This window comes from Myotis brandtii, unplaced genomic scaffold, assembly GCF_000412655.1.
Source record: "Myotis brandtii unplaced genomic scaffold, ASM41265v1 scaffold2514, whole genome shotgun sequence".
Classification (NCBI taxonomy): Eukaryota; Metazoa; Chordata; class Mammalia; order Chiroptera; family Vespertilionidae; genus Myotis; species Myotis brandtii.
The window spans coordinates 71407-80770 of NW_005359533.1; the positions used below are offsets into that span (position 1 = coordinate 71407).

At 48.3% G+C, this 9364-nt stretch overlaps 1 pseudogene; it reads right to left on the minus strand.

The window, feature by feature from the left end:
• Positions 1 to 7045: 7045 nt before the first annotated feature.
• On the minus strand, positions 7046 to 8934 carry LOC102246955 (annotated as a pseudogene).
• Positions 8935 to 9364: the final 430 nt, after the last annotated feature.

Here is a 9364-nt window from a genome sequence, read left to right on the forward strand (position 1 = left end):
ACGCTGACCTCTCCCTGCCAATCACTTGTGAATTCTCAGAACGGGACCACCGGGCATGTTTGGGGGTGATGCCTGGACCTCTGGGTTCTCAGCAAAACATTTTTCCTGGCATCTAAACTCCATGTGGTTCCTCGTCCTGCAATATCCGGGACCCAAGCAATGCAGTGTCTGTTGAGTGAACAAATGAAGTCTCGAGCGCCTAGCTTCTTATCCTTTGGATTTTCCCAAGTCACCGTTGTGATGTAACATCCATGGGCTAACTTCAACTATTTCCTGCCAATTTTATACACACCCTTCGTTGTTTGGCTCAATTACATATTCCTAATACTAATGATTTAAAAGAGAAGAGTTTTTATGTGGGGGATATCAACCGCAAAGAAAATATAGAAATGTCCAGTCTGCACACTGCCCGCCCCCCCGCCCCCAGGGCTGATGAGGTCTGGGCATGCTGCCCCTAATATGGAGGCTGCTCAACACAGACAGACAAGACAGACATGGTTCCTCCTGGGCCATTGAGTCTTCCCCATCCGGAGCAAAGGGATAGGGCTGCGTCTCAAAGCTATTATCCTGATGGGTGCATATAATACTAACCACTGCTGCCCAGACTGTGACCAGAGCTCAGACTCTTCACAGAGCCCCAGGACCCCCTCCTCTCCCCCACCCCGCCCCAACCAGAAAAACAACTTTTACTACCAGAGCGGAACTAGCTCCAGTTCCCAGGCGAGGGTGTCAGGTGGTTTGCTTCTCACTGGCTCCTGTCCCCCTCAGGCCCAGAGGAGAGGAGGTTTATTTACAACTGGCTCAGCCCTTGGTCTACCCGTGTGACATTGCCCTGGGTGACACTGCCCTGCCTGTAGGTTAAAAACCTTCAAATGTCAGCAATTGGTCAAGTTCAAAGGAATACTTGATCACCCTTCAAGAGATGAGGTAAACAAGACGGTTTTTTCCCAGATGGGTTCTTCCTCCAGTATCAAGCCATCATTTGATTTATGCCATATTAGGAGCCAAAATATACAAAGTAGATAAACAAGTGGATATTAACAAGGTGCCTGTTTGGCTTGTTTTAAGGTTACTAGGGATGAAAAGCAGTTTATTTATTTCTTACCAAGGGGAGAAAAACTGCTGTAGAGAAACAACTTCCATGCACAAGCTGAAACCTGCTTTGCCTAATCTTCCCCTATGATTAGGAAATGACGTACCCTCGGGATTGGGCTGAGATTTTTAGAGACGCACTCAGGACGCTAGAAGCCCAGGGAAGGGCTGGGGTGGGGTCAGTTCACAACTTCTTTTTCTAAGAACTGGAAGTGCAGAGGCAAGAATCTTGATAAGCACTCACCCTTAAAAGACATTTGTGCTGCCCTAGCCGGCTTGGCTCAGTGGATAGAGCATTGGCCTTCGGACCGAAGGTTCCCAGGTTCGATTCCGGTCAAGGGCATGTACCTCAGTTGCAGGCTCCTTCCTGGCCCGGGCCCTGGTCAGGTGCATGCAATTGTCTCTCTGTCTTTCTCTCTCTCTTCCACTCCCTCTAAAATTAATGGAAAAATATCCTCGAGTGAGGATTAAACAAACAAACAAAAAAAAACATTTGTGTACACCCATATTCAAAGCAGCCCTGTTCACAACAACACACTATTCACAAAGCAGCACTAGTTACAATAGACAGAAGGTGGAAACAACCCCAGTACCCATCAGCATTAGAAAGGACAAGGGTCTCGAGGTCTAGACAGTGCTAAATGTGATTTCTCGCCAAATGTTAAAATATAGCACAGTATTTTGCAGTTGCAGCACTAAACAGGCTGAGCTGACAGGAACCAACCAGGGTAAATGTGGAAGAGAAAAAATCAACATGTAATTGACCAAATAGTGTTTATAAGCAATGGCTAAGGCCCCACCAGTGTGGCTCACTGGTTGAGCATCGGCCTATGAACCAGGAGGCCATGGTTTCATTCCTGGTCGGGGCACATGCCCAGGTTTCGGACTTGATCCCCAGTGGGGGACGTGCATCTCATCATTGATGTTTCTATCTTTCTCCCTCTCCCTTCCTCTCTGAAATCAATAAAATGTGTGTGTGTGTGTGTTATTTACTTAACTCCTGAAAGGGAGGCTTAGCCATTGCATATATATATATGTATATATATATATATATATATATATATATATATATATATATATATATATATATATATATATATATATATATATATATATATATATATATATATATATATATATATATATATATATATATATATACATATATATATATGCAATGGCTAAGCCTCCCTTTCAGGAGTTAAGTAAATAAAATTACCTTTCGACAACCACCTCTCGTTTTTTTAATAGAGCACCCCAAGTGGAGAACCCATTGAGTTCAGTAACAAAAAGATGAATGGATAGATAAAATGTGGCATATTATTATGCTTCATGAAATAAGCCAGTCACCAAAAGACAAATACTGTATGATTCCACTCATATGATGTATCTAGAGTAGCCAAAGTCAGAGAAACAGAAAGTAGACTGGTGGTTACCAGGAGCTGAGGGGAAGGGAAATGTGAATTGTTTAATGGGTAGAGTTTCCGTTTTGCAAGATGAAAAAGTTCTGGAAATTGGTTGCACAACAATGTAAATGTATTTAACCCTCAAAAATGGTTACAAATGGCTGGGGAGCTCACTCGATTGTTGCAAGAATCCAGGAAGACAGCGAGAACATTTGCAAACATGGGAAGTGATATCAGGGGAATTGATGTTTACACAAGATCTAAACTCCCTAGGTCAGGCTCTTCCACAAAATACCGACTTCTGCACATGGGCCACGAAGTTTCAATCACACTGTACGTGCGCGCCCGCACGTGGTATTTTGTGGAAGAGCCACACTCAAGGGGCCAAAGAGCCGCATGTGGCTCGCGAGCCGCGGTTTGCCGACCACGGTGTGATCAGGAAAGGTATTCTCAGCCCAGAAAGTGAAAAGGGAGAGGGCTGAAGGGTAGGGTGCCCCCCTGGGATCTTGTCACACCTGCCTGTCCTCTGTTTAAGTTTCCCCAAAACCTCACAGCTCAAGACCAGGGCTTCCTGAAGGGGCCCTCGTTTCTTTTAACTCCCTCTAAACCAGTGGTTCTCAACCTCGGCTGCACATTAGAATCACCTGAGAATCTTTTTAAAATCCTGATTTCTGGGCCTCATCCTCCGGAAATTCTGTTTCTTTGTTATGGGGTGGGGCGCCCCACCCCATAACAAAGAAACAGAATTTCCGGAGGATGAGGCCCAGAAATCAGGATTTTAAAAAGATTCCCAGGTGATTCTCATGTGCAGCCAAGGTTGAGAACCACTGCTCTAAGTGGATTGTATGTTTATTTGTATGATTGGTCGTCTCTCCTGAGTTCAGGAAGCAGGGTCACGCTTGGGTTTGCTCTCTCTGTCCCAGGCTACAAGGCCTCTTGGTGTCTCAGCTGCTCCTGCCCCGTGCTGGCAGGGCCCACCTGCCACCATTCCTCTGGGGGGTGGGGGGAGGGGGCTCTCCTGGTGACCCTGCCAAAAGCCTCAGGGCCCTCAGCTCTGGCTCCCTCTTCCAGGCTGCGGTTGGGGGGAGGGCGAAAGGGCAGCCCTGCTTTCCCTCGTGCTTCTCCATAAATTATTTTCTCGCTTCCACAAACCGCCCCACACCTGCCCCAACTCTAATGAAAAGCAAAACCATTCCGTCTCAGAGGCTGCGTCTGTTCCTAACATGCCTTCTTCTGAAGCAATGATGCCCAGAGCAGCTGCCCCCGGGGGTTCATTCATTCATGTAACAAATGTTTATTGACAGTCTGCTTTGGGACATGAACTATTTTGGGGACCGGCAGGTGCCTTCCTGAACAAAAACACAGAATTCTCTGTTTCCCTTGAGCTTCCATTTGAATGGCAAGAAAGGAATAATGAATAGCCAGATGGAATAGTATGGCACCAGGTGATCAGTACTATGGAAAAACAATAAAGGGGACTGCGGTTTTAAACAGGGTGGTCAGGAGACGCCTCACCGAGACAGTGACATTCGGGAAAGAAAAGGGAAAATGCAGAGAGAAAAAACATGCTTTAAAAAAAAACACCTTTGGTGGCTCCTCTTAGTCCCCAATATAAATTCCTGACTTTGAACATTGCCTTTGGGCCAGGCGCCAGAATGGCCGCGTGGTTAAGGAGTTGAACTTAAGATCCTATGGCTTTATGTCCTCATGGGTCCAAACCCCAATGTGGTAGAGGTTACTTGCACATGGCCTTCGGGTTGTTCGCGGCCTGGTCCTGCTCTCTCCAGCCTCACCAACCTCAAATGTGCACTCGTCCCCGCGACACACACAGCAGGTGCCTGATGCTCCTCACAGCATTGCTATCAAATAAGTGGGTTTGTGGGAGAACCTGGGAGGTCAGCTGAATGCAGCTATCCTCATGGGTCCAAACCCCAGTGTGGTAGAGGTTACCTGCACATGGCCTTCGGGTTGTTCGCAGCCTGGTCCTGCTCTCTCCAGCCTCACCAACCTCAAATGTGCACATGTCCCCGCAACACACACAGCAGATGCCTGATGCTCCTCACAGCATTGCTATCAAATAAGTGGGTTTGTGGGAGAACCTGGGAGGTCAGCTGAATGCAGCTACATGGGAAACATGCAGAAGTCTTAGCCATTAGTGTTGGACTCCAACCTCAAGCTCACGTATAACTGCAGATCTACGGCACGAAAAGGGGCAGTTAGAAGTCCTCCAGCCCTGGCTGGTTTGGCTCAGTGGATAAAGTGCTGGCCTGCAGACTGAAGGGTCCCGGGTTCAATTCCGGTCAAGGGCATATGCCTGGTTGCGGGCTCGATCCCCAGTAGGGGGCGTGCAGGAGGCAGCCAATCAATGATTCTCTCTCATCATTGATGTTTCTCTGTCTCCCTCTCCCTCTCCCTCTCCTTTCCTCTCTAAATTCCGGAAACCCTTCCGGCCCAGAGAAAGATAGTGGGGTTCTTGGGGTCAAACACCTTATTTGTATATCAAGGCCAGATATTCTGTAGGAGTAACATTTCATGCATGTGGTCTTTTCACGAGACTTCAAGTTCCTCTACCGAGTGCCTCAGAAGGAGAAGTGACTGTTTTGGTTTCCTGTACACCAACTGACCATGAGTGAGCTGAGTGCCCCAGTTAAAGAGCCCCTTGCCCATCTATCTCTGCAACACCCAATGTAGCACCATCTTTCCTGCTTGTAAACTCGGGGGCTGGAGGTGGGGGTTCTAGGTGTGTGCTGGAGGGACAAGGGCTGGCTCTCCGTTGTTCCTGGGAGAAGGGCTGTCCAAATACAAAACCCAGAAAGAATCTCTTGCCATGGACCAAGGCTTGGCTGGTGGCAGGGAGCCAGAGAGGGGAGTCCCTGGCGGCTCAGGAAGAATAGGGGCCCCTATCCAACTTTAGGACTAATTGTTCAAACCACAACACACATGAGGAAGTTAGAACTAAGTGTGAAGGTCATCAGATGGTGACAAAGCCAACAAAAGCAATGAAATGAATAAAGCTGTGATGCCAATCCTTTAACCAGAGATGGGGGTTTGGTGGGTGTACGGGAGCCTGCTGGTGTGAAGGACAACTCTTCTTACTCCTACTGCCCAGGCGAGGCGTGAAAATTTACACCCAAATCACCAAATCCCTCCCCAGCTCTTGGGGCCCAGATGCCTCAAGAATCCCGTGACCCTTCTTCCCGTTGCCTCCGCCATGCGAGCATGTCCCCGACAGCAGCAGGCCTCCCTCCCAGACCTCCTCACAGTGCCCAGGCCCTGTCGCCTTTCCCAGGGACTTCCCCAGGCCGTGACTTCCCTCTACCTCTACACAGCTTTCAGACAGAGGCTCTTAGACTCTGTGTGACCTGAGCAAGAGGCTTGATGTTTTGCAGTCTCTTTCCTCTCACAGAATGAAAACATTTGCCGCTAATGATGACTATGGCTCCCACTGCCTGGTACTGTGCTGGGGAAATTTTTTTAAATTTTCAACAAAGTTCTTTTATTTTTTTATTTCACTAGAAGTTACTTTATTGATTAAATCATCGGGGATTTTCAGCACAAGATTTAACATCTTATTGACCACCAATGCCTGGGCTCTGGAGCTCGCTCTGCCTCTCCCTTAAAGGGTTTAGAGCAGTGGTTCTCAACCTTGGCTGCACATGAGAATCACCTGGGAATCTTTTTAAAATCCTGATTTCTGGGCCTCATCCTCCGGAAATTCTGTTTCTATGTTACTAATGTTGTGGCCTCACCCCATAACAAAGAAATTCTGTTTCGTTACTAATGTTGTGGCCTCACCCCATAACAAAGAAACAGAATTTCCGGAGGAAGAGGCCCAGAAATCAGGATTTTAAAAAGATTCCCAGGTGATTCTCATGTGCAGCCAAGGTTGAGAACCACTGGTTTAGAGGGAGACATCGTTAATAGAGACCAAGTCAGGTGGTTTCAGGTCCCCCTTTCCCAATCATGGAGCAGCTGCTCGGAGCAGGAAAGAGACAGCATTTAAGAAAAATCTAACAAAGAACCTGACATTGCATTTTAACATGTCTCTTAACAATTTACATTTTATCGGCAGTATTGGTCCAAACTTATTTGCTTCTGATCTAATTTTCTTTTTGCAATTTACTTTTTTGGTATGTATGTAATTTTTTGTTTTGTTTTGTTAATCCTCACCCAAGAATATTTTTTCTATTGCTTTTTAGAGGGAATGGAAGGGAGGGATGGAGAAGGAAGGGGGAGAGAGAGAGAGAGAGAGAGAGAGAGAGAGAGAGAGAGAGAGAGAAGAGAGAGACACATCGTTTGGTTGCCTCTCGCACACCCACAACCTATCAACCTGTGCGGGGCATCAAACCTGCAACCAAGGTACATGTCCCCTTGACCCGGAATCAAACCTGCAACCCTTCGGTGCATGGGCTGACCCTCTAACCACTGAGCACACCGGCCGGCGCTTTGGTATGTAATTTTAATAAATAATCCCACTCCCTGTGCAGAAAGGAATGACTCAGTGCCAAGAAAAACCCCTCACACCGGAATGGCCTCATCTTGCTCTTGGCAAGAGGAAGCAGGCTTTTCTGCTCCTCTTCTAGGCAAGAGTTGAACAAACCTCCCCCTGAAGTCCAACATGTTATTTCTGACCTTGGAATGTGCAGCTTTTGATGGGCTGATTCAAATCATCTAGAAGGAGCAGCTGTGGAACTGCTATGCGGGCAGCTATTTATTCTTAAAATCAACTCCCGAGAGTCGTCCGGGATTGTGTACAAAGGCCCTAAGGTCCAAACGACTTCTGCTCTTCTATCTCCAGAGCTAGACTCAGAGGCGGCATTGGAATTGCCTGGAGCAAGAGCAGCAACTGTGGCCCAGGAGGTCGAAACTCAGTAACTCAAGGCTTGTCAGTGATCAGGGCTGTCCGGGTGGCCTTTTCCACCACGCCGACCAACAGTCCATGCTTGGTGACCCTCTCCATACTTGAAAGATTTTATTTCAGAAAAAAAGCGAGCAGCCTGTTCCCTGGGAAGACAGATCAGTAAATGCCCAGAAGTTTTGTTGAGGTTCCTTGAAGGAATCCAAAGTGCCCACTGGCCTTGCTGATGGCAACCATCTTGGCAATGATTGGCAGATTATGTATAATAAAGGAATTCCATTGTTTTGCCAGATTGTTGGGGTTTTTTTTTTGTTGTTGTTGTTGTTAATCCTCACCTAAGGATAGTTTTCCACTGATTCTTAGAGAGAGTGGAAGGGAAGAGGAGAGACAGAGAGAGAGAAACATGGATGTGTCTGAGAGAGACACATCGATTGGTTGCCTCCTGCATGGCCCAACAAGGACCTGGGATCAAGCCAGCAACCGAGGTATGTGCCCTTGCCCGGAATCGAACTCAGGACCCTTCAGCCCTCGGGCCGACACTCTATCCACCGAGCCAAACGGGCTGGAGCCATTGCTTCGCAGGGTTCTGCGAGTGCCCTAGAATGCCAAGGCCTGTGACAGGGGCATTCAATGTGTGCATTAACCCATTTAACACAGCAGTTCTGTTTCCTGAGAAGCCAGCTCCACCTCTTCTCTGGAGACCACTATCTTTCTCTTACTCCATCTTTCAGGGTTATCCAGCCGTTGGCAGGCACTGCCAGCAACTTGGGTTCCTAAGGGTTTGTTAACAGCAGCACATCCCCAACAACTGTCAGGCATTATGCATTCACTGGGCTGACATACCAAAGTGGCAACCCCACCCACGACAATCCCAGGCTTTTCCACGGCTTGTCCGCCTTCCTCAGCAGCATCCTGAAAGCCTTTGATCATGAGCGGGGTTATCTTTTCTCCTTGCTCCTCAGTCATATTCCGGCAGATGCTGAGTCACAGCAACATGTCACGTTCAGTCATGCCCATGGCTTAGAGGTCACTCGGCATATTGGCACACACTATGCACCCCATCATGTAGGGATCTACCACCAAGGGGGAGGAGAAGTCCGAGTCTGCACAGTGCCAGGCCTGTGTGCCTCCTGTGTCATCCCAATCACAGCCCTGGGCCCTGGGCATTGGGATGATGCAAGAGTCCATTCCAATGCCCAGGACTGGAAAGGTTGGGCTTTCCACCCTGACCCGCAGGCCAGCCAAGGCCCAGTCCAGGGGGGGCCGCAGGTCAGTCTCTCCAAGAGTCTGGGGGACCTTGCAGCTTCAGCGCTTCACGTCGGAGAAGTCCACCAGCTCTGGCTGAGACCCAACACCTGGGCCTCGGTGGGTCGGTGGCTCCAGAAGTTTGGACCTAGAGACCAGCCACGGAGCCTTCCTCCCCGCAGGCGCCTGCCGCTGCGGCTCCTGCCATCAAGCCTGTCTGGCATGAAGATCCTTCTTACTTTCTGCTCCAGTTAATACCGAATAACCGTCAGATTCTTGCTGCAGAGGTTCTCCCCAGGCACGACTCCCACCGCCGGATTCAGGGCGCACCATGCGGTCCTGGCCTTCCTGGGCGCTGAGGATTTAACACAGGGTCTTCATTTGAGCCTTACAACCCCTAGGACATAGATTCTGTTATTTTCATTTTACTGACCAGGAAACTGAGGCTCAGGTACCATAGCCAACACCTGCTGGCTCAGGGTTTGAACCGAGCTCACTCACACTCCAGGCTCAAGGTCGGCTACTACTGTTTCTCCGAAAAGCTTCCTGCCTCAGAGGACGACTGGCAAAGGGTTTCTAAACACATATATTTTAAAGTTAAATACTGTTACAAGTTCCTGTTCCCCAGAAACACTCCCCCGCCCCGCCCAACTGGAAGGATGAAACGGACAGGCGATACACAAAAATGCAAATACCAATAAAAAATAGTGTGCTATCCTAGCAATCAAAGAAATACAAATGAAAATTACCACCGTGTACCGCT